Source organism: Pieris napi, chromosome 13 (assembly GCF_905475465.1).
Source record: "Pieris napi chromosome 13, ilPieNapi1.2, whole genome shotgun sequence".
Classification (NCBI taxonomy): Eukaryota; Metazoa; Arthropoda; class Insecta; order Lepidoptera; family Pieridae; genus Pieris; species Pieris napi.
This window is the reverse complement of record NC_062246.1, coordinates 11,025,668-11,052,523: the sequence shown is the minus strand read 5'-3', so window position 1 is coordinate 11,052,523 and position 26,856 is coordinate 11,025,668. Positions and strand designations below refer to the sequence as shown.

The window sequence follows — 26,856 nt, the reverse complement described above, 5'->3', positions numbered from 1 at the left end:
AACTGAAGACCGCTCCGATACACCGGAACGTCCCCATACACGCTACCATTGTTCGGTTGACCTGCGCAGGCATACCTGCACAGATTACCTCTCCGGTAGACCGTAGTGTGTATGGCCGGCATTAGAGTTCAAATAATTTAAAAAAATACTCGAATGGTCCAACCATCTTCGAATTTTGTGGTTCTTATTTTTAAGGTTTCCTTACTATGGTTGCCTGGATGAGATCGCTTGTAAGCGATAAAGCCGTCCGTTGCATTTCTCATAATTTTTATGTTATTTGTTTTTCTTTTAATGACACAAAGTATTAAAAAATCTTGAAAATCCGCTTAGAAGCTTTTAAGTTTATCGCATTCACATTGTCAGTAGCTGCTTTATGTATATTATATGGATGGGAAGTTTTACCAATACGACTTGGAACAAGTAGACCTAATAATAGATGTAAAAAGAATTAGATATTTTAAATAAAAATAGGTAACTTCATCAAAAGAGGCGTAAGAAAATTACCACATAGATTTTATGGGCGTACATGAATCGGCATTCTCTCTTCTCGGTCAAAAGCTTCTCTACTCCAAGACGCGTTGACACACTATCACATCTATATAATCACAGTCGAACGCATTTACGACTTTCGTTTTGCATTGCTCACTAGGGGCTTGAGACAAAATTACTTTTTGACAGTTCTTATTCTACAAACGATATCTTATTAAACAAATGAATTTAACGAATCGAAACTATTAAATAAACGAATTTAACGAATCGAAACCATTAAACATATAAATAAATAAATAAATCCTTTATTTGCCAAGATAGTGGTACAAAATAAAAAAAATCAAACAACAAGAAAAGTCCGCACAATCAGCCATATATAAATAGGCATGCAAATGTCATAAGAAGTCAAGTCATTTATGAGTAATTGTTAAACTTATGTTCTAAATATTCGGTCACGCTATAAAAGCACCTTGACTTTAAAACAAACGAAATTTAACGAATCGAAACTATTAAATAAACGAATTTAACGAAATGTTACTATTAAATAAACGAATTTAACGAAATGTTACTATTAAATAAACGAATTTAACGAAATGTTACTATTAAATAAACGAAATGTAACCACTAAACAAACGAATTTAACGAATCAAAACTATTAACTAACGAATTAAGCGAAACGTTACCATTAAATAATTTTCATACAAATACGTCCGGCGTGATTTTGTGATTTTGCAATAGCCCTTGGTCAATTAAAGCTGGACTTTTCAACAGATCAAGAAAAATCAACGATGGAACAAGTTACATACGAATCTTATTTGTAATTGTAAAGTAGATTAAAGTGGTTCTGGTCAAAGTCAGTTCGTTAATGACCTAGATTGAACTAATCGTCTTTTAATATATTCATATAATTCTTAGAAGACGGGATGGTTATAAGCCTGTATGTTTTTATTTGCTATTGCTGTCTTATTTGCTAACAAAGCTATTAGACAGGGCGGCTTATTTAGGGCTGGGCAACTGAGAATTATGTAAAAGAGGAAAACAACGAAAAAAATTGTTTAAATTCCGACTAGAAACATCAGTAAACAACTTTTCTTTTGTTATATTTGTATATGTTTGTTAAATACTAAATTATTGATTGAAAAACTCGACTTGGAAAAAATTATTCATTTTATTTAGAAAATAATTTGGGGCCAGGGCCCTCCATTCCTTTGTTGCCACGAGGCCTCCAGACCTCTAAATCCGGTCCTGCTATTAGACCGAATTCAACTTAAAAAAGGCTTTTTTAAAATGTTTAGGCGGTCTTAAAAATCATTAATTATTTAAAAGTAATTTAGGAAAATTAAACCAAGTTCAAATACCAATACGCAAACGCTACTGTATTAAAAAAAAAACTTAAAAATACTTAGGATTTTATTATGAATAATTAATGTGTATTGCATGTATTACGATTAATTAATATTCAAGTATTTAATACACAAAGTTATGTTGTTGAAATGTCAAATTGCTAAGCCAAGCATTTTATTGCATAACATTTGTAATTGGCAAAAGATTTGATTACAATATTGGTAATATTTTATCCATCTATACAATTATAAAAATTCTTTCACCAATAGAAAGCCAGTTGTAAGTATCATAGGCATATTTAGCCGAAATAAAAAATACTCTTGTGGTCGGAGAGAACGGTCAAACGAAATCTTTTCCTACGAACGCTGTCCTAACGATGAGTGATTTATTTATTTCCACATGATTATTCTATCTTAAGCAGTGTTGGCCTAGTGACTTCAGTGTGCGAATCTCATCCCTGAGATCGTAAGTTCGATCCCCGGCTGTGCACCAATGGAGTTTTTTTTTACATTTAACATTCGCTTGAACGGTGAAGGAAAACATCTTGAGGAACCTACATGTCTCAGACCCAAAAAGTCGACGGCGTGTGTCAGGCACAGGAGGTCACCTACTGGCCTATTAGAAAAAATTGAAAAATTATCTTGAATAAGATTCAGAAATCTGAAGCCCAGATCTAAAGAGGTTGTACCGCCACTGATATATATCTAATATATAAAATTCTCGTGTCACAATGTTAGTCCCCATACTCCTCCGAAACAGCTCGACCGATTCTTATGAAACTTTTTATTCAGTAAGGCTGAGAATCGGCTACTATCTACCTTTCAAACCCCTAAATATACATCATGCAAAAATACGTACAACCCCTAATATTCACTATTCATTCACTATTTTATTTTTATTTTATTGTAGATAGTTTTTAAACTAAAACAATGTTTCTTAGAAATTATATACATGGCAATGGCGTTTGTCGGGTCAGCTAGTTATATATAAAAACAAGTCTTCCGCCACGTGTCTGTTCCGGAAGGATAGAAAATGCAAGGAAATGCGATGCTTTCCAGTATCTAGAATAATTCACATAGGTTTAGGTATATAATTTTTCAACCTTTGTGAGTGTCTGTTTCCCATGTGAAGCGTCAAGAGGTCACTACAATATCTATATCGTGAAAAATTAAAAAGTACGGTTTTTACATAGTCCGATTCTTGAGGTATAGGTTATACATTTTTTTTAATTTCTTTATTTTACAAAATAATATAATACAATCATAATAAGTTACATTAGAAAACCGCTGTGGTTTGTATTAATGTAACCATAGCAGTCTTGTTTAGGAGCGCGACAAATGCATATAAAAGTAGTTTTTTAATTTACTGTTTATGTTGGTTGGCGTTCGGCAATCTAATATGTGATTGGGTAGACCATTTATTAGCCGCGGTAGCAAATACCTCAACGTTCTCTCGCCGTATATGTTGTTTGCTCTCGATGTACAGAGCCGAACTTGCGTTACCGCTCGGGTCTGTACGTCATGCTCCACTCGTCTTTTTATGTCATCTTGAAAAAGTGCTCGACTAGAAGACATTTATTCACTTTTTCTTATATGAAAAATAAGGGACAACCTAATGTATGTGTATGGTTTGTTAGCGAAATATAACGATTATTACTACTACTAGTAAAAAATGTTGCCAAACACGAAATAAAGCTGCCAGCGAGGCACGGCGGCAATATTACTACGTAAAAGTTATAAGTTATTTAAATTTTCAAATTTATCTTTAGTCAAAACAGTTCTCAGAGTTTATAAATAGTAAAAAGTAAAAGGAAAAAAAAATCATTTAATCATGTAGGTAACATAATGTACACTTATGACTTGTCAGTAAAGAAATACCACTCTTTTTAAACGCCATTTTTTTTACACAACGTTTGTAAGGAGCTGCAGCCATTACACGATGTTCCACATGACATATCAAGTAATTAATAACAATAACATAAATTAAAAAAAAAAAAAAACAAGAAAACACTTGTCCTCTATTAGCAGTAGGCATGGTGAAATAGGAGCACGCACTTACATTCTCGTGGGAACAGTTATCTAAACATAGAACATAGTTATCTAAATTTACCTTTAATTATGCTTCCATAACCAGTCCTTAACAGATCGGACATTAAGTTTTACACGAGTTAATTTTTTGTATAACCTTATAGCGTATATAATTTTTCAATACGCTCCTGAGATTAGCGCGTTCAACGTAGCTTTCTTTAGTATAAATAATTGAAAACAACAATTACAGTTAATTCAATAGACATGAGTGTGACAAAAATAACTTTTAACTGGCCAATATGCAAAACGTCGAATGTTTTTATCAATACATTCCTAAACCAGACAAACCTGATATTTTGTTTGTACCCTCAAATTTACGTATGAGGGAATTCCCGCGAAACTTGTTGTGATTTTATCATATGTATTGAAATGTAAATTATACATTTGTAATATAAAAAAATCAGTGGCGTTACAACCTTATTTAGGTCTGGGCCTCAGATTTCGGTATCTGTTCCATGATCATTTGTTAATCTAATAGGCAAGTAGGTGATCAGCCTCCTGTGCCTGGCGCACGCCTCGACTTTTTGGGTCTAAGGCAAGGTTTCCTCACGATGTTTTCCTTCACCGTTCGAGCGAATGTTAAATGCGCACATAGAAAGAAACTCCATTGGTGTACAGCCGGGGATCGAACCTACGACCTCAAGGATGAGAGTCGCACGCTGAAGCCACTAGGCTAACACTGATCTGTACTGTAATACTAATGCTAATATTCAAGTATTTCCGAACCAATTCGACTTAGGGTCCTTCAAGAAAAAAGCGTACCGATTCTTAAAAGGACGGCGCACTCGCGAGCCCTCTGGCATTGAGTGTGTCCATGGGCGGCGACTTTGCCCCCTGTTCTATAAAAATCATCAAGAATGTCCAACAATAATTGCATTAAGTGGACCTTCAAACTAACTGCAGCAAAAGCCCCCCTATCTAATCTTTCCACGATATCCTTTTCTTACAAATCAAATCTTTTAGCTTAAGCAAAGTAATTTCGCGATATCATCTGGTTGCCTTGACAAGGCGGAGAACGTATTATAAATTTAATTATAAACTCCGGTTCGACCGGGACTCGAACGCACGGAATAATAAAGGCGTTTTTAATCAATTGGCTATAATTCAACGTATCAAATGATTTATGAAATACGTCATGATTAATCCTATTAAAGTTCGTGAGTACTAAACAAAAAGTCTGCGTGTTTTTAATACAACGGCAAACGCGCAGGAGGCTCACGAGGGTGTTAGGTGATACCGCATGGACACTCAATTCAAGGCTTGCGAGTGCGTTGCCGGCCTTTCAAGAATTGGTATGCTATTTACTTGAAGGACCCTAATGGCCTAATAATAATAAATTAATTAGATTGGTATTTCAATCCATGGATTGAATATTGGCATTTTCTTTATAAATGGATTGAATTGTCGATCTAAGACAGTTAATATGGATTGAGATTGCATATTAATTTTGGCCGTAAGTCGAATTTGTTCGGAAATACTTCAATGGGCAGCTGGTTTCACATAGTGGTGCGTGGCAAAAACTGCTTTAAAAAACTGATATACCCTAAACAGCATTCATTAACAAGAATTAAATTATTAATAATAATAAAACTTTGTTCATGACAGATAATGGTTATGACAAAATTGATCTATCCATCCATGGTGATCTATCGATCGATGGTACATGGTAAATGACAAAACATTTTGGCCTGTATCAGTCAACGACCGAAATATAAATCGATGTGTTCAATGACATCAACCTAATTTCGCCAAATAGCCAATTGTGAATTTCAAATTAGCTGATATGAAATATTTTTGCTTGTATGAATTTAAATTTGAATCGATTTTTAAAGACATTTCTTCTATTCAATGTTATGGCTATATTTCAGTGGCGCTACAATAAACTTGACAATATCCGTTTTTTGAGAATTTTTCTATCGTAGACAAATCTATGCGATTTTACGTTTAATAAGCGACTGGTCGGACTTAAATTGGTGTTTGCGGTGATGTTACTTCGACTATGTATTTGCGTATTGTTCCCACGAGAATGTAAGTGCGTGCTTCTATTTCACCATGCTTACTGCTGATAGAGGACAAAACTTTGTTTATAATTTTTTTATTATTATTATAATAATTACTTAAGATGTCATGTGGAACGTGGTGTAATGGTTGCAGCTCCTTACAAACATTGTGTAAAACCAAAAAACTTGGCGATTTAAAAGAGTGGCGGAGAGTTTATTGCTAGTTCTTCTCTTCTTTTCTACGCCCTTGATTTGAGAATTGGCAGTTAATGTAAAATTAGAAGCAATTTGCTAGCTCTTTTCACATAGCTCCCTGTCATTAAAGCCTTCTGGCAATGTGATTGTCTATGGGCCGCGGTATCATATGAGTATGATATGTGTAACTCTAGCGGTTTTGGAAGCGCTAGAGTTACACATAGATAACCGTAGATTTTTTCCTACTTACTTGCTATTTTGGACATCACACAATATATTTATAAATTGTAGCCTATGTTTTATTCTGATGTATATTAGCTATATGATTGTAAAGTTTCAATAAAATGATTTGTATTTAGTTGCGTTTTACCATTAATTGCGATATAATTGAGCGAGATCTCTTTGTTAGATGACGCTAGGGTTGCAGACGAAGTGGACGTTTCAAAGTGGTATACATACAATGCGCAGAGGCGATGAGAACTTGGAGAAATTGGTCATGGTTTGTAACACAGAAGACAAAAGATCACGTGGCTGTTCGAAACTATACACTGTTATACGAGAGGACAGAAACAGATCGTCCGCTCCGAGCTATCGACTGAAGAGAGAGAGATAGAAGGTGCAGACGAGCAGATCCGTGCTTAAAACGATTATAAGCACGAAGCAAATTGGGACAGAACCCCAAGGTCCTTACTGAACTAACACCCTGAAGAGAAAACCTGGTCGACCGGGGCTGCGTTGGTTGGATGGTCAAGGACCTCGAAACGAAGTTCGAAGGTAGAAGCAGCTAAGGCCTCACAAGAGGCTGTATTGATGATGATGATAAGCACGTAGCAGAAATGGAAATATCTTTGCTGTATACTGTCTCGACGTATTCATTATTTTTCACACAGTCTTTGAAGTATGATTGGTAAACCCTTAATTATCTAAGATTTTGTTTCCGACGTAATTTTTCCACTATGGTCATTGATTATTATGCTCTTCTCAATATCGAAGAGGGAATCGCTTTCAACTTACGGAGTACGAGCGAATACTATTCGAAAACGAAACAAGTGAGATATTAACGTTGAAAAATCGTCTTAATTGCATCGAATTTAGGTCTATTTTTGTGTCGTTTTTAATGGTTGGCCTGAAGCGTTGCCGTACTAATGATTGATAATATTGTGGCAACCCTAGCGACATTACATAAACTAAATACAGTAACCGGTTCTTGCGACATGGTAACCCACTTGTTTCTGATTTAGTTTAAAACCACTGACAACTATGCAGCTTAATCTTAAACGGGCAAACCCTTTTATTAATGAAAAGTTTAGGTATTCTTTTACCTCTAATACCTGTCAACCATATTTATTAGTAACTAGATGACTCAGTGAACTTCGTAACTACATAAATCAAAACTAAATACAAAATCTTTATAACAGATCGGACCTCGGACAGCTATGAAACACAAATTCTTGAAAGCAACATTTTTCTAAAAAAAAAATTTCTTTTGGAACAGTTTTAATTGGAAAATTCAACTGTCGTTCATAGTATTTTTCTTTAATTATTATTAAAATGCCTACCTATCCGGTCGCTAAACTCCAAAAAAGTAGGTACATTGTTTCTTTCCATTTATGGAAAAACTATATGGTGGAGTTGAGTAGTTTATGTATCCATTTTGAAAGATCGATACACGATTTAAATAACTTCGCTCGATAGAAAATTAATCCAAACATAGCCAATTTTTGACGCTTTTAATTCATTTTATGAAGAAAATGTATTCCATATACACACACATGATTTTGAAATTTACACGAAATATTTTATCGCAAGCCAAATAATCCATTTCAGAAAAAACAAATGATAAAATTACATTAATTTAATGTTTTACATAACTAATTGTTATTGGGGGCTGGCGTGCCTCAGTGCTCCAGCTCTCCACTGCGCCCCGCAGTCCACCCCGAGACACTGACACAGCAATTCGTGCTGGGATAAAGCCTTAAGCACGAGCTGTCATAGTTTCGTTTCTTAATCCCACTCTGAGGCTTTAGCATCGCTTACTACCATTTTTACACGCTTTATATTAGCTTCACCTGTATGTATGTATGTATGTAACCGACTCCTTCGGAGTCGATTTTGTCCCACTTTTAACGGACAGATTTAATTCAAACTTTGCGCACCTGTCAAAGATCGATGACAATGCAATAATCCGAAAAAAAAATTAAAAAAAATTAACTAAAAAATAAATAATAGTTTAAATAACTAAACACACGCTTTTAAAGCACATCTAACTAAAAAGTGAAAAATAATTCCTAATTTAGGCTGAAAATGGTAATGAACAAAAAATACTGGTATTATTGTGAAAAAGCGTGGGGGCTATCGAGCAACCCACACTTTTTAGTTTGATGTGCTTTTTACTACGTACTTTTTAGTTTTTTTAAACTATTATTTATTTTTAATATAAAATAATATGTTAACATATAAGGAAATCCTTTCGCTGGAGCTTGAGCTTGGTATTTATATTGATTAATGTTAAGTGCACTCTTAGACATCTTGCATTAATTTAAATTATTTATAAATGTTTATCTAATTTATTACACAATGTATGGCAATAAGTTATTACTAGTAATTCGCTCCGGTTTCGCACAGTTGTTAGAGCAATGTATACATATTAATAGATAGATAGTCCCGGTGACCTCAGAGCTAATGCTTTTTTACTCAACCAATAAGTATACAGCGAAGAAATACTGGCAGTATTACACTGCCACAAGGACCAAACTTTATAATTTGTTTTAATTTTCTATTAATCCATTTTCAATTATTACTACTATATATATAATCTTATACAATTACGGCTTAGTATTTAAATTGCCTAAACCTAGGATTAATTCCTAGCGAAACAGAAATTTCGCGTTGTAGAAGGCGGCCAGTTCTAAGAATGATCAATAAAATAGGCTCAGAAATGTGTCTGCCACACGCCTAATTGTGGTGTTACTGCATTTAATATATATGTTAACGTAAAATTGTAAACACCGTTAGATTGTAATCTATCTCGCGAGATTATAAACTGTCGAAAGATTGTGAACCTCAGCGTACTGCTTACAATTTAACGTATTATTATTCGGTAGATTGTACTACACTAGCTTAGTTATCATTCATACTTCTTTGGTCAATTACAGATTAATTTTACTTCCAACAATTTCATATAACTACCGAATAATAATACGTTAATTTGTAAGCAGTTCGTTGAGGTTCACAATCTTTCGACAGTTTACAATCTCGCGAGATAGATTACAATCTAACGGTTTTTACAATTTTACGGTGACATATACGATAGGATCAATACCAATTGACTATTAAAAACATATATTTATTTCATTAAATATTTAAATTTTGAGAATTAATTGTCACGCCTTTATAAATATGTAATAATCTTGCTTTTAAATGTCACATTAATACGACTCCAATAAATACAATTCGGAATAAATTTTGATACCCGAAGATTATTTTTGGAAAATGCTTTTATTTTAAAGGATATCAGAAGATTCTGGTGGTGGGAAGAAAATTCTGTTATAACTAGAAACGAAATTTAATAAAAAATAAAATATGTTTATTAAGGAATATAAGATACAGGTATCACTTATTCCACGTCATTAAATTTGAATCGGTAGACATCCCTACTCATCGGCAAAGAATACAGAGGGTGTAGGCCGAGAGAAAAAGCCGGCGTAAAAAACTCTCGGTTTTCGTGGGTCTTTCACTCTCTTGTTAGAAACAAATACTATTTATAGTTAATTAATTATTTAAGCTTATAAGGCAGAGTTATTTTGGATTAAAAGCTGCTTGTAAAGGAGACATGACTTAGACCTAAATATCGACGCGTGCGCAGAAGGCTGCTTACAAAGTTGTCTATAAAAATAATGAACCAGAATGTGAGGCCAAGGCCCATAAAGGTTTGTAACGCTAATTGTTTCCAATTAAATACTGCTTTTGATAACAAATTTAAGAAAGATATAAATGTATATATTATAAAAAAATTATGTGTTTTAAATAAATACATAAAAACTTCTTAATGTATAACTTATCTGATAACTGTTTTTTTTAATTATACAGCAATTATATAGCCTAATGACCTTATATGAATATATTACTTTTTATATTTATTTATGATGTATAAATAACTTACACGATTTGAGATTTTAATTAACATATTTTTTAGGTTTCTAGATGATCTAATGAATAATTAAATATATAATTAGTTGCATACTTCTTCCCAGAGATGGCGTATTAAACAATTCAATGGAGTTAATAGATTTTTTGTCAATACAATTTTTGATATTAATTATTTCCATTAATATCTTTTTATGAATCGTTTTATTAGTTTTTATTACAAAGCTGGAACGGTATATAATTAATTTTATTCTCGTAGATGTGAATCTGGTTTTGTATCTATTTTTTTATGAAGAACTTATTAATCTTTTGACAGTGATCAATGTAGCTGTCAGAGGTAAAAATAAGTAAAATTATCGACAGATATTTTAAAGAATTGATTATCTATATTTTAATAAGTAAATGTAACGTTTAATATATATTTTAATGCGGTTAATACTTCTTATATTATACTATACGTTGGTACACTTTAAACTGTATTTTTTTATAGATACGCACATAGAAAGTCCATTGGTGCACAGCGATCGAACCTACGACCTCGGGGATGAGTTGTGCGCAGAAGCGACTACGCCAACACTGCTTACTAAATATATTGCTATATTATTCTCGTTTATGAAAGCGATAAACACAGAATGTAAATATAATGTCGGCAAAATTGAATGACCGAGAAAATGTGATTGGTCGTTTTCGAGAACATATAGCCTTCTTATTTTCTGTCAATATCTGAATTACGGAAAAAACTGCATATTATTAAGATTACCGGAACACAATATTAAAGTAAACGGTGCGCAACGAAATATAAATGCACTTGTTTTCGCCGACTTGTGATTAATAAAATTATATAATATTATGTTACTTAAGCGATATTTTCAATGCAACTTCTTATGTTTTTGTTTCGGCCATTTGATATATATAAAAAGTATAGCTTGATTTTATTTTGTCATGGATCAGAGCAGTGTTGGCCTAGTGGCTTCAGCGTGCGACTCTCATACCTGAGGTCGTAAGTTCGATCCCCGGCTGTGCACCAATGGACTTTCATTCTATGTGCGCATTTAACATCACTCGAACGGTGGAGGAAAACATCGTGAGGAATCCGACATGTTTTAGACCCAAAAAGGCGTGTGTCAGGCACAGGAGATAGATCACCTACTTGCCTATTAGATTGACAAATGATCATGAAACAGATTCAGTAATCTGAGGCCCAGACCTAAAGAGGTTGTAGCGCCATTGTTTTTTTTTTATTGTCATGGATCTGAAGATGAAGAAAGATCGGTAATGTAATTGTCAAAACTTTTGAGGCAGTGGAAGCTACCGTAACCACACCACGTTGTAATTGACAGTTGGTATTTTGTCTCTGATTGACAACTGCTGTAAGGAAAATATTCAGAGTGTTAAGGGTAATATTCAGAAACTTAGCGCGTACTTAAACTTCCCCATGTCATAATCCAGTACTTTTTGACAATCGTATTGGATTTTGTCATACGGGAGTAATACCTCGCGCGATGTTTTCATTCTGAATCTTACCATGACATTTGAAATAAGTACATAGTTAATCGTACCAATCAGTTAACGTTGTTTTAAGTTATTTCAAGAAAAATTAAACTGCGTATAAAATACAATCTAAAGTTCGCATATTCTGCCACAAAGAATGGCGCGCAAATTTGTCTTAAAAGGAATTTTACATAGAAGTTACATACATTATGAGTCATACACCATTATAGTCAATTCTTATATAAAGCTTACTATAAAGTTAACGATTATCAAGTTGATAAAAGGGCCTAGGACTAGTGCTAGACAGACTACTTCTAATTAATTTGCGATATTTGTTTTAAAATAAGTGTTGTTTGCCATAGTAATTTTGTATGTTGATTTGCTATTTGAAAAGTACCGAGAGCTTTCTACGCCGGCTTTTTCTACGTGCCTTTTTCTTTCTGCCATGTCTACCGATTCAAATTTAATGAAGTGGAATTAGTGATACCAGCCCTGCGATTCTGTAACTCACTTTTCGAACTTACACAGCGGTATTTGCAGCGGCGGTCGCGCTCAAAGCAGTCGTGAAGCAGTCATTTTATGTATTGACATTCTGATAATCTATCTCTATTGTTTATCAGAATGCCAAATTGTAAAATGACTGCTTTACGACTGATTTGAGCGCGACCGCCGCTGTGGCTGTGTGAGTTCAAAAAGTGAGTTACAGAATCGCAAGGCTGTATCTTATATTCCATAATAAACATATTTTATTTTAATTTTATGTTATTTGTAGTGATAAAATATTACACTATTAAAATATATTATTACGTTACCCTAAAAATTAATTGTACCATACGTTCGGTCATTGCTGGAATAAAACTTTCATTTACGACCGGATGTGCACTACATAATATGAAGGTTTGTTGCATAATTGGAATTTAAAAAAATACTTGAACGAAATGAAACTGCAATGTCTGCAGAAAGTTTGGACGTCCATTTGTTTTACAAATCACTAGCTGTCCGAGTCTTCATCTGCTCTTCCAGTCAACACGAAAAGGTAGTTCTTAGTTCAGGAACTAAAATCTTCGGTAGCTAATGCAATGGCGTAACTATACGATCTGGGGCCCGTGGCAAATCTTCTTCCGTGGAAATTCTTTTGATGGGGATATTACTGATAGGCAGTAAAAATAGTCTTTACTTAGTTTAGTGACAACTCATTGGTCTAGTGGTTAGTACCCCTGACTGCGAATCCATGGGTCCCGGGTTCGATTCCCGGCTGAGACGAACATCGATGTGATGAGCATTTGGTGTTGTGCTTAGGTCTTGGGTGTTTAAATATGTATTTATATGTCTATCTATCTATAATATGTATGTATATCCGTTGCCTAGTACCCATAACACAAGCTTCACCAGCTTAGCATGGGACTAGGTCAATTGGTGTGAATTGTTTTGTACTTTAAGATTTTCAGAGTACTCAATTACACGTTGTATATGTCCCACTAATGGCCATTAACTTTAAGTAACCTGCTTGTTTGCCTGCTGTGCCATAAAAAAAACTCTTTCGCTTCTGAATTACCATTAGACCTAATGAAATCATCCCTGGAACACCGCATCATCCGTTCTTAACAATAGTCTACTTTTACCAAAATTTCATATTTGTCCGTTAAGCTGTTTTAAGTATTTCGTTATGAGATTTTATATACCATTCTTCTACTAATTTTGTTTAACATTTATAAAAATGGCATCTTAAAAACGTGCTTTTTCCTTATTCTGCGAAAATTAAGCCGTAGACTAGTTTTTAATTAACATCATAAAGTTTAAGATAAGAGTCGGGGTTCTTCAAAAACCAACGTAATATAATTTAATGTTTCATAAAAAAGATTTATAATAGCATTTGAATATACCTGACCTTGGGACATGGGGCTTTTCATTTTAAGAAAAATAAACTACAACCTATTTAGGTCTGGGCCTCAGATGTCTGAATCTATTTCACAATCATTTTCCGACCGGTTTCCTCACGTTTTCCTTCACCGTTCGAGCAAATAGATTACAGCTACAACTTAGCTACAATAAATTTTAGGTTGGTACGTCATTGCGTTTCTTGACGTCATCAATGGACATTTTACATGTCAAGTGTCAATATAAAATTAGTAAACGTCATCGCATGACGCATGACGTAAATGTAGCATATTAATCAATTAATAATATTTTCATTTAATATTAACCACATCGCGTCAAACACTTACAAATATCTAATGTTTTTATAAAAATTAGATATTTGTAAGTGATTGACAATGTTCATTTTAACCTTTAGTATTTCTTTAGTCGTACAGACGTCGTAATACAAGATGAAAAGTGGTAATGGGCCGGTCACATTGCCCGCGTTTGTGATGACAGATGGTCAAAAAGACCCTTACTTGGAATGGCCCAGTGGGAAGAAAAGAACGGACGCCCATCAGAAACCTGGGAAGATGGAATAAAAGTGATAGCGGGGAAGGATTGGAAAATTACGAGGATGAGAGACAAGTGGAAGAATTTGGAGAAGGCCTTCACTCCGTCGGAGGTCGTGAACTAATGTTAAACATAACATGGACTTAATGTATTCTAATGAAGTACTTGAATAAAGGCTATTTTTATTTTATTACTAGCTAACCCGGCAAGTGTTGTTTTGCCATGTATACTCGTATTAATTCTAGAATTTTTTTTTTAGTTCAATAATAATAACTCTATACTATAATAAAAAATAAGGGTCGATCATAGTAGGGGTTGTATGCTGTATCATGCAAAAATAAAAACAAAAATATTTTTTTTGGGGGGGACACCCCTTAAGACTAAGGGGTTTGAAAGATAGATAGTAGCCGATTTTCAGACTTACTGAATATGCATAAAAAATATCATAAGAATCGGTCGAGCTGTTTCGGAGGAGTACGGGAACGAACATTGTGACACGAGAATTTTATATATTAGATTTCTTGAGTATCGTCCGTCAAGTCAAAGTTTATTCGATTTTGAAAGCAAGTCTGAATTGTTATTTTGTCAATTGTCATCTGAGGGTCTTATCTCGGCATTTATCTAAATTTTGCAAATTATATCATTGATGGATAGTATCATCAATTATGATAAAAAACAGGAACTCGTTACATTATACTCTATAAGGAAAAATGATGACACTTCCCGCGTAAAAATGTCAAGACGAAGTGTATATTTTGCTATTTTTAAAAATTAAAAACGTGACATTTAAAATATTTCCGCAGAATAAATTTTACTTTTGATAACATCACTTTGTTATGATAATTTTTAAATTACGCAGATAATCACAACGCACAATAAAAACATTTCTGAATTAATACACTTTTTAACATGATACAGTAATTCTTTTTACAACTTTGCCATACAAACTTTTTCTTTTTTTAACCAGTTTCCTTTGTGTAATATTTTTTTTTCAATAAATTTGAAAAGAGGTCGACTTCGACATGTCTTTTTACTAAACAAATTTTTCGCAGTAATTCTCTTTGGTATAAAAAATGCTTACAAACATGCTAAATATTTCTGGGTAATAATATTTTTTTTGTCAATAAATTTGAAAAGCTGTGGACTTTGACATGTTTTTTACGAAACAAATATTTCGCAGTAATTCTCTTTGCTATAAAAAATGCTTTCAAACATGCTAAATATTTTTGTGTAATAATTTTTTTTAATAAATTTAAAAAGAGGTAAACTTCGATATGTCTTTTTACGAAACAAATTCTTCGCATTAATTCTCTTTGTCATAAAAAATGCTTACAAACAAGCTAAAGATTTTTGTGTAGTAATTTTTTTTTCAATAAATTTGAAAAGAGGTCGACTTAGACATGTAATTTACTAAACAAATATTTTAATTCAACCCAGAAAATAATTTTTTGAAGTTAAAAGTTCTAAATTTGTCACTTCTATCACTTCCAGAATGCGTTTAGAACATGTACTCGTATGTACACCTCATCATTTAGCAAGACTTCGTATTGTTGATAGTAATATTTCTGACTGTGGAGAAGATATTGGTGACCTCGATCAAATTTTCTTTTCATGTTCCTAATATGACCGCGCTTTCTGAATTCCTTACAATTACTACATGTTCCGTTTCCGGCCAAAATCTCCTACCTTTTGCATTATCCTTTATTCTATTATAATTTCTTCTTTCATAATCAATAATAATATTAAGATTTAATATGTTTATATTTTTTTTTAACTAACTTATCCCTTTACTTCCTGTTGATGTCTTTGTTTATTTTTTCTCGAGTGTAGTTTCCCTACTTTTTACATGAAACTGGCATAAAGTTAAAACTATTTCCAGGTGCGTGTACTTATGTACGCGCGTAAAAAGTTATACTTCTTTGGCATTATTAAAAATAGTTTTTGATTGCATGCAAAAAATTAATTACAATTAAATAATCAAAGACTGGAAAAGGAGTCACTATAGTCAATAAAGTTCAGTTTACATTTGAAGAATTAAATATATAAATATTTATTATTATTCTCTTACATTAAGTGTAACATAAATTCTATTATTATTCAAATGTTGTTTTTAAATTATGTCCAATGCCGTAGCATCTTCCGTGGGCAACTTCATTCTGTTAATTTTGTGTCACGGTGCGCGCGCATCGTAAAATTTCGCTCTTATCAATTTTTCATAACGCGCCTAAAGAAGTATAACTTCAAAAACAAATATTTCCGTTTTGTAAAACCTGCCACAAAAAACAAATATTTCCGTTTTTTCTTATTTTTTTGTTTGTGAAACGGTTAGCGGTCGTAAATACTATTATTTACGATGTTAAGGTTATAGGCTTATTATGAGTTAAATAGTTGTTTCACTATTTACAAAGGCAAAAACGATTTGTCTTTTCCCACGTTAACAATAGTTTAAATTGCTGTAAATTCATCAAAGCCATGCTCATAACATTACAACATATTATGCATGTTTACGATTATCGGGTTTTATGACATTTTTCATAAAAAGTCTCGTGTTTATTTAAAGAGGTTTTAATGTTTTTGTTTACTTAATTGTCTCTTGTCCCGCTCTTGTGAAGAGGTAGCACTAAAACTGCTTAAACACGAATTACAATTCTTTTTCTATCAGCCTTCTTTTCATCTTTGATTTTTAGTTCTAAAGCATGCCAGTTTCTTCACGATATTATCCATTACCGAATGCTCTGTGACACATTCGCAATAACTCCCTCCACCTGGGCCTTAATGTAGACGTCTGGACATTGCCAGAATAAACAAAAAGATTGCCGGAGGCCACGAACACCGTCCAACTCCACCATCAGGTGAACTTCGACGCTATTCAACTTATTGACACCAGTAAGAAGATTGATAAGGGCAAAACTATTTAAATTAGTGAATAAGTGTTAGTGCTAAATATCACAACAAGAATAGAACACAAGAACAGAGTGTCCTCCCTTAATAGAGACTTTAAGTAGTGTTATTGGACTTTCTTATGTTAAATATCCTTTCTTTTATTTTGTTAGTTTTAAATTACTTATTAGTCTAAAGTTAGGCTAGAATCTAGATGCATGTTCAATGCAGAGAAAATGTTTCAAAAAAAATCCTTCACTGTTCGAGCGAGTCTGAACATTATTATTTTATCAATTATGTCATTTCATGGTCATTAGCGAGTGAACATTCCTTTCAATGCGAAGCGAAGTGATTAATAACTATAAAAGTCCAAAAATGCTAATAAATATGTAAATATCAGCGCTACTTTTAATTAATAATTAGGTTGCTAGTATGAAGGAAATTATAGTTATCAGAATACCTTAGACCAACAAATCTTATTAAGAATCAAACTGAGACCCATACCAAGGGTTGTAGCGGTACTGGATGTTATACATTAAACGTAAATTTATCAATAAAGCTTTTTATAAAATAGACTATTATTTAAATGATCCTAATCCTTGGGATTCATTTGCTCCAGTTGAAATGATTTGTATGACTCAAAACTTGGCGAATAAATAGAGTGGCTGTGATTCTTGTCAGTTCTTCCTGCCCGGTCTACGCCCTTGACTTGCGAACTGGTAGTAAATGTAAATTTAGAATCAATTTAACATCTTTTCTGTTGACGTTCATATTATGTGTACTTGGTTATGAATAAACTTATTTTGAGTTTGAGTATTTTGGACTAGCTTTAATATGATTTTTTTATTTAATTTTTTACTTAGCCTACCTTTTTAGTAGCTATATACCAACGTGCAACGTTTTGTTAAGCTACCAGAAACACTGTTCGCTTTTCCGGACTAAAAACCTAAGTAGGTACTATGCTAAAACTAAACTTTTTAATATTTTTCCATAAAAACTTTTGATGACGAGGAATAGATAAAATAAAAATTACTCTAATTTGTCCAGCCGTCTTCGAGGTTTGAGCTTAGCAACATATTTTTTATTTTATGTAATCGATATGCGGGAAATGTCAATAAACCGGTAATATAATAAATAATACATAATTGGCTATTATATAATAGTGTTATTGGTCCGAATTTTTGTATTTGACGGCCGGCTTCGCGTCGCATATCTTATTAACCACGCGTCTCGCATGTTATATTAATTATTGATTAAAGTATACCACATTATATACATTTTCTATTGTATAAGTTACAATCTATTCTATACATAAGAATTACGTATGAATTACGGTGAACATAAAATTTACAAAAAATATTACTCTTCAAACTGCAAATGTTAGTTTTAGCTAGTAATTACTTTTAATTAGGCATCCGATAGGCACTTAACAACTTATAAAATCAACAGAAATTTACAGAAAGCGATATTATGATTAGTTCAACAAATCTAAGTAAATTATTATATACATATATATACTAGATGACCCGGCAAACGTCGTTTTGCCATGTATATCATATTTTATAATAAAAAATAGGGGTTGATCGTAGAGGGGTGAAAATTAGGGGTTGTATGTATTTTTTAATGCTGTATCATAAAAAAATCAAAACAGAAAAAAATATCAAAAAAAAAATATATTTAGACGTGGACTGGACTACCCTTAACATTTAGGGGGATGAAAAATAGATGTTGTCCGATTTTCAGACATACCCAATATGCACACAAAATTTCATGAGAATCGGTCGAGCCGTTTCGGAGGAGTTTAACCACAAACACCGCGACACGAGAATTTTATATATAAAGATTAGATAGTCATTCAGAAAAAATCTTTGAGTAATTCTTAAATTTTTGGCTTTAACCTAACGTAACCTAATGTACCACTAGTAATATATATATATTACTCACTGGTAACTGGACAATATCATTTACATCATGGATGTAATATTATCAGTTTTACTTATTTTTTTAAGGAAAAAAGCCATGCTTCTTTAATATTACTTGGGTTTGACATACGAGTCGTAAATAACGATAGAATTTTTTTTTGAGCTGTTTTAAGGTGGAGCGGTGATTCGACATATTTATCACCATTTTAACGAAATCTATTATTTATTAAATATACGTATAAACCCGGCTTACATAAATTATTATAAAATTAGCGTCCGAAATAAAGAAAAAATATATTTTATTAGAAATAATTCATTCATTTGTTATTTAAAACGGAGATATAGGTTTTTGACTTCTGATCCAATTTAATATTTTTTATTATTGGACAATTCACACCAATTGACCTAGTCCACCTGCTAAGCTGGTGAAGCTTGTGTTATGGGTACTAGGCAACGGATATACATACATATTATTATAGATAGATAGATAGATATAAATACATATTTAAACATCCAAGACCTAAGCACAATACGAAATGCTCATCACATCGATGTTTGTCTCAGCCGGGGATCGAACCCGGGACCCATGGATTCGCAGTCAGGAGTACTAACCACTAGACCAATGAGCCGTCCAAATTTGATTTTTTTTTGGTTTTGATGGCTCATTTGTGTTAATATACTAAATTATCGGACCCCACAGACGTCCTATCGACATCTTAAATACAAAAATGTCAAACTTCTAAATCAATAAAAAATATCATCTTAATCTAAACCAGTCTCAACAACATACACCAATTTCATCAAGGTATATTGTGTACAATGTATATTGATTGTCATATGTAATAAATGAAATCTATGTAATCACAAGCAACTATGTATATACGAGTAATAAGTGTGTTTAAATATAAGTTAGAATGGAAACTATGTTATTGTTTCCTAGATTATAATAATACATAACTAAAATGCTAATTAGAAGATATAAAAAATAATTTAAGATAGTAAAATAGGTCTTTTAATCAAACTGGTTTTTCACTGAATCAAATATTTTGCCGTTAAAAGGCTAATAAACCCGAAATAATGTTTCACGGGGCTCGAACCCAAAACCACAATCTCGCTGAGGCGGTTCTTTACTAAAATATTTTTATTTTTTCAAATTAAATTGTTATGTTAAAAAAAATTAATAATGAATTTGTCTTTGGTTTAATATGTTAAAACTAAATTAAATTTAAATTATCTAAAAGCCCACTAGGCCTCATCAGACAAAGTTCGTTTTATATATATATATTATTAAATTTTAAAAGAAAAATATTTAAATAAATTTCCAATCATATTATAGGAATGAAGATTTATCTCTTCAGCAATGTATGAAAACTATATGATATTATTAATTATATCTATATTATATTATATTAATAATCCCAACTAATCTAATTAATTTTCGTATACCCATTTTCCGCCTAAGAACAATTGTTTACTATCGTGATAGTAAAGGAATCGCAATAATATCTGAAACGAAACCGGTCATAGACATTCTTTCGCCAGAGCTGTTATTCCTTACTGACATAAGGTATTTATTTTTGTGCTACAGCTCGTTTATTGAATAATAATTATTTCACAAGCGATTAGCGTTTTCTCCTTCACAGGAAACTGATTCAAGGTTTATTTTAATTATAATTACATAATGATTCTCAATTTTGTTGTTGTTGATATAATACGCTGGTTAAACTGCATTCATATGCTACGAAATATATACACTATACTACCCTCAAAGTAAAATTTAGGTAAAATGTAAATAATATAAAGATATACTATTTAATTATATTTATAACTTTAAATAAATAAAAAATAAAATATATGTAAATTAAAATAATTATTAAATACGTATTCTAATTTAAAAATAATTCAATATGAAATTGTGTTTACCAAAAAAAAATTATGCATATTCATATTGAACTTTAAACTTTAAAAAAATGCAACGCAGCCTCCGTTCATAAGATCACTTTCAACCGACCCACTGACACAGATCCCTAGTGAAAGCTAAATAAAAAATGACATAACTAACCTCAAACTTTTTGTATTTAAAAATGCACAACACAACACATTTCACACTGGCCACAAAAAAAAAAACAACTGTCACTGTCGCGTAAAAACTGAAATTCGCGGCTTTTTTTCGAACGCGGCAAGAAGCGTGGTTACGTTGCGGGCTTGTTCGCCCGACTGCTTGCCCTCACTGAAGCAACGTAATGACATTATTATTGTCTTTGGAAAATCTATCCGCGGTAATTACTATTAAATATTCAAGATTTTTTTTATGTAAACGTCTATTGTTATTAATTATATTGACGTGTTTCGGTTGTTTCTGGACAACCAGTGAGACCGGTAAATTAGTTGCCATTTGTCAAATTAGGGTTTTATTGTATTTCAATTTTATTAATTTTGTCACATTTAAATTTAGAAATCTAATTATTTACTGTCAATTTTATTAGCCTTTATTATTTATATATTTCTGTTGTTATTCGAATGATTCACAAATTAAAGCATATAAGCATCATGGGATTCGGTCCCTTCGTAAAAACGAAGCGAAAAAATTATTAGTAATGTAAGTTTTTCTTTTCCTAATTGTCTACTTGACGTGTTTAGTGTTATTACAAAGATTTTGCGTAATATAATGTAGGAAATTTATTTTGTTACCGTTTCGATACTTGAGTAGGTAAGTTTTCACTTATGTATCGAACTTATAGTAGATAATCTATTTCCAGAAATAGTTTTTAAATATATACGTATTTAGTAATATATATAATATTAGCAGATCTGACAGACGTTGTCCTGTACACATGTCTTACATACAAAAAAAAATATCTAATAATGTAAATAATTCTCGACTCCACTTGAAAAATTTCATTAAAATCTGTCCAGCCGTTTAGGAGTTTAATAACGAACACAGAAGACTTATACCAGCTGCTTATTTGGTGAATAGATAAATAACCTAGATACCTAAATCATCCAGGGCACCACCCAAACGCATACAGAAAATTCATTCAAATCGGTCCAGCCGTTTAAGAGGAGTTCAGTGACATACACACGTACAGTAGAATTATATATTTAAGGATAGTAAATTACAGATATACGAAAATAAGAACGTAACAGGAGTATTAAATTTTTACGCCTGTTTCAGTGACTTCGCTTAGCCCCGATAAGCAAAAAACTTTTAACTCCAAGTACTGAACTCCGGGCCCCAAGATAACGTATCAAATAAGACCTGATGTACATAATCATGTACATAATTTCAAGAATAATAATCGTGTATCGTTACCTAAACATAACCGTCAAATAAAAAAAAAAGTTCTTTAACTACAAAGTAATAATAAAAATTATCAAAAAAGAAAATCAAACAAAATTAAAAAGTATTCTCCCTTAAGGTAGCATTTCCTTGCTGTATTGCGATACTTATTCATTGAGCGAGGAAAGCACCAGCTCTGGCGTCACCGGCACTATCTACCAGGCGCCAACTTAAATCTGTAATTAGCGCCTGTGCAGTGAAACCCCACGGCCCAAGAGTCTACTCCAAAGGGAACAAAATCTAAGTTGGAGGAAAGACTTATATTTGAGCCGTTTATTATTTCCCCCTTGCTCTGCGGCCGCCCCAGCTTTTTTGCTTCTAAGAGGGGGGTGAGACGGGGCAAATGTGTCCATTCAAGTAGCATCCAGTAGTAGTAGCAAATAATGGGTTTTCATTTCTGAAGTATGTTTAACAACAACTATAAAGGTCATTAACACAAAATTTAAATGTTATAATTGAAGTGAAACTTCTTTAGAATCGTTGTGATTTCAAACCGGATGCAACGGAAAAAGCGACAGTAAAAAGAGACAGACACATAAATTAATAGGATTTGGCGTGGGAGAGAGTGAGATAGGAGGCATTATACAGTGTATAAACTTTAAATTAGTGTGTATTTGAACATTTTCTGAAATATAAAAACAGATTTGATGAAAATTAAATAAGTAAGTCAAGTAAGTAGTTTAATTATAAAATTAGATTATTTATCAATTTAATTTACAAATCATTAGTTATAGAAACTTTTTGAAGTGAAAACTTCGTACTACACTTAATTAAAAGTTTATACACTGTATAATGCTTCCTATCTCATTTTCTCCCACGTTGGATCTTGTGAATTTATTTCAAACTTTTATTATTTTAGTTTTTACCAAATTAAAGATTGATATTAAAGTTATAAATAAAAATTTAACAATAAAATATATATTTTTTTAAAGAAAAGATCCTACATTTAGATAGAGAAAAAGTCTAATTTACATATTTTAATTATAAAAACTTTGTTTTTGAAGGTTTCACTTCTACCACGTGTGAATTGGACACATGATTTTTTTTTCATAATTTTTAGATTTTTTCAAACATATTTTCTAGCTAATACTCGACTATGTTGTCGTCGGAGGTATTAAATTACTTACGTATATGTACAATTTAAGTTAATTGGTAACCCGGATGATTACGCACTACTACCTATTTGTCAGCAAACTCCAGGAAAATGCCTCTTAACCTATTGTTGAATAATAATTCTTTTAAGTTTGTTTCTGTAACTTTTATTTCCATAGCTTGTTCAGTGTTACCTGTCATATCTATACATTGGACAGTCGATCAGGACATGTAACACCGTCTCTTCAGCTGTATTGCACAAAGACAAGCACTTCTAACCCTAAACCTGTAAAGATACGATGGGAATCCACCGTGACCTGTCAACATCTGGGTACACAACAACAATCCCATTTGGAAGGAATAAGCTATTGCAGCTGTTTGTAATAATATCTCTTGTAAATGACGTGCGAATTGCGAAGTGCGTTATTTTAATATTATATCTTATCATACAACTGTATTTATTTAGCCTTATCAGTTAGGAATGATTTGAAATTAGGGCATAACAAATATTCAGGGCAATATTTCCAGGAACGGCTAGGTGTGATTATATATAAAAATGCATAGCCGAGGGTCAAACGCAGGATGGACCTCTGGATTGAGAATCGTACGCTGTGTTTGGAGGAGCTGTAGCTGAGTTTCATCATCGGACGTCGAGGCAGAATACGAAATCACAACTGAATGTTTTCTAAGGCAGTTTGTCGACCACTATGTCGAACCAGCTGCCCACTGAAGCATTTCCAAACTAATTCGACTTGCCTACAAGAAAAGAGCGTACAAATTCTTAAAAGTCCGGCAACGCACTCGAGAACCCTCTGGCATTGAGAGTGTCCATGGGCGGCGCTATCAATTAACATCAGGTGAGCCTCCTGCCCGCTTGCCTCCTGTAACATAAAAATAAAAGAATGCTATGAATAGAACAAAGCTATATCTATAACTTATGGTAAAATTTGCCTCAGATCCAGCCATTCGTGACCATTTGACCTTAGATTCTCACCATTGCTTGACTGTGGACTTCAGAGATACCAAAACGTTGACCTTAACCCATTAAAGTGAAGTTACGATAATTACAGTCTAAATATTAACCGGTTACGTAAATATTTTTACCGGTATTTCACAGATAACGATTTATTTTTTATCGAATCGTAAAACAAAATCACTAAGTACTAAATAGGTTATAATTTACATGATAAATGAACTGTGTATTATATGCTTTCAGTAAAATATATACCAATGGCTACAATATTTTAGGTGTGGGCCTCAGATTTCTGTATCTGTTCCGTGATCATTTCTAATAGCCATGTCAACCTTATGTGCCTGACACATGCCGTCGTCTTTTTGAGTGTAGGGCCGGTTTCCTCACGATGTTTTCCTTCACCGTTCGAGCGAGTATTAAATGCGCACATAGACTGAAAGTACATAGGTACCGGGGATCGAATCTACGACCCTAAGAATGAGAGTCGCACGCTGAAGCCACTAGGCCAGCAGCTTTTAGTAATATATTTAAAATATATTTTTATCTAAAATTTAGGATGAAAACGGATCAAGGTTTTGTCGTGTACAATTCTGTTTGTATACACATTAGTGATTATTGAAACATCAACATAACATAGTGACATAAACTTTTATAATCTATAAACATCTTATTACATATAATAATCGTATATTTATGTTTAATTTAACCTTTTTTTTAAAAAACGTTTGACCTGTTATTGATATTGTTGGTACTTTTGAGTATGACGATCCATATAGACATATATATTTCGTATGTATGTTTATCTACAAATTTCTCGCCAATCTAAATTTTTTTTAATAGGAGGCAAACGGGCAGGAGGCTCATCTGATGTTAAGTGATACCGCCGCCCATGGACACTCACAATGCCAGAAGGCTCGCAAGTGCGTTGCCGGCCTTTCAAGAATTGGTACGCTCTTTTCTTGAAGGACCCTAAGTCGTATTGGTTCGGAAATACTTCAGTGGGCAGCTGGTTCCACATAGTGGTGGTGCGCGGCAAAAACTGCCTTAGAAAACGCTCAGTTGTGGAACGACGGACGTCGAGGTGATACGGATGGTATTTTGTAAATCATATAAAGATGATTTATGATTTAATTTAGGTTACTCAGAGAAGCATCATTTACGCGTGTTTTGCGCACCCTAAACACTATTGCTTGTGAGACGGATATATTTAGTTCCACACTGGCTGAATTCACAAGAATTTCATTATTTATAATTAGTTATAAAATGGTTTAGGTTTTTAAGTTTTTACTTGTTATGTGTATATTATGTTTTACGTTAGTTTTCTATTGTATTATACTAATAGTATTAAGTTATTGTAAAAATAGGAAATAAGGAAATAAATAAATACATTATAAATATTTTATTGTAGGGTTTTTTAGAGTTTCATCAGTCTCGACTCAGTGCTTCTTCAGAGATGGACATTTCACTTAACAGGTAATTGAAGTCGTAATAATAAATTTTAAATTAAAAAAATAAATATATCTAATAGCTATAAAATACATTATGAATAATCGAAATTGAAATCAAACCAATATTTATTGGACAGCTTTAACATAAATAAAACGTTGATTATAAAAGCAAGGAAATGTTTAAATGCATCTCCTGCACTACAAGTAGTGGACAAGGGGTGAGGGACTCGACTCACTCCAGGCAGAACCGGGTGAGATATACCCACTAGGGTGTAGCTAGATTTAGTAATCTACCTCGTAACCAACGACAGCATCAAAGAGTCGCCCTCGGGGTCGCCTTTGCGTTCTAGTTAAAGTGGAGGCAAGAGACGCGCGAATATTTATAAGTTCGATATGTAAACTTATGTTATCTTTAACTTATGCACGATTACTGAAAAATGCGTGCACTGACTTGACAGGTCCACTCAATCTGTGTGGTTCTTTCCTCAAAAGACCATTTCAGACGGCAATCTACATGGTCTTCACATAATCTTGTTATGTCTGGACTTTAGAAGAGACTGTGACCTCTGAGTTTGTTTCGACGTTTCTTCTCAGAGTAGTCAGATAGGAAACGTCGATCTCATCTAGTTTAAAAATGTTTGACGTGTAAAAGTGTTTGTAAAAACCTACTTACAGAAATAAATCATTAATCATTTATCAACACAGCCTCCGTAGCACACAACACGCATACATGTACTTGATTTGATTTCTACGATAACAACCTTTGGTTCGGTAGGAATCTGTTATTTGCATTACAAATGTTAGACGCATAAATGTCTTAACAAACCAGTCCAAAATATTTGTTATTATGTAATATTTCCCAATCCATATTTTAAGTTATACTTTTATTACGTAATACGGAAACTGCTACAGCGATTAGCTTATTTAAATTTTGTCTTTGAAATCTATTTATATTATTTATATATACATTTTTCTTAAAACTAGATAAGCGACATTCTTATAAAGCCCGATAAAACTAA

General features: G+C 32.8%; 1 protein-coding gene across 1 annotated transcript in view; it reads right to left on the bottom strand.

Moving 5' to 3' along the window:
• The window catches only part of LOC125055234 (scavenger receptor class B member 1), an 87,355-nt gene extending 66,146 nt beyond the window's left edge, over positions 1-21,209 (bottom strand). The window contains exon 1 of the mRNA XM_047657604.1: positions 21,047-21,209. The gene's annotated coding sequence lies outside the window, so the exon portion shown is untranslated. The remainder of the gene's footprint in view (positions 1-21,046) is intronic.
• Positions 21,210-26,856: the final 5,647 nt, after the last annotated feature.